Source organism: Brassica oleracea, chromosome C9 (assembly GCF_000695525.1).
Source record: "Brassica oleracea var. oleracea cultivar TO1000 chromosome C9, BOL, whole genome shotgun sequence".
NCBI classification, from domain to species: Eukaryota; Viridiplantae; Streptophyta; class Magnoliopsida; order Brassicales; family Brassicaceae; genus Brassica; species Brassica oleracea.
In genome coordinates, this window is record NC_027756.1 from 34,083,899 (window position 1) to 34,084,610 (window position 712).

The window sequence follows — 712 nt, forward strand, 5'->3', positions numbered from 1 at the left end:
TCGTCGGGGATTACTCGTCTTAGTCCAGAATCCGAACTTGATGCGAGTGCGGCCAAGGCATCAGCCTGAGTGTTTTTCGAGTGAGGAATCCTAGTGAGGGCGAAGTGGTTGAAGTCTAGGGTGAGGTCTTGGATGAGTTTTAGATATGCATCCATTCTTTCGTCCCTCGCTTCGTATTCTCCGCTGTACTAATTTGCGACTAACTGAGAGTCACAGTAAGCGTGAATATTGCGGATCTTAAGCCCATGGGCTAATCGTAATCCAGCGACGAGTGCTTCATATTCGGCCTCGTTGTTAGCCGCATGGAATTCCAATCGAAACGACTGTTCCAAGACTTCGCCGGTCGGAGACGTGAGCCGGATTCTGATCTCGGATCCTTGTTTGGACGATGATCCGTCGACGTGAAGGATCCAGGTTGAGTTCGGTTTCGAGTTTGTCATATCCCTCGTGGGCAATTCTACCAAGAAGTCCGCTAGCACTTGAGATTTTGCGCAGGTTCTTGGGCGGTACTCAACGTCGTACTCGCTTAGTTCGATTGCCCATTTTGCGAGTCGTCCTGACTGACTCGGACTGTGCAAGATCGTTCGCAGGGGGAAGGTGGTGAGGATTATTATGGTATGCAACAGAAAGTACGGCCGGAGTTTCCTTGCCGATGTCACAACTGCGAATGCTAGTTTCTCCATCAGGGGATACCGGGTCTCAGCGTCCAGTA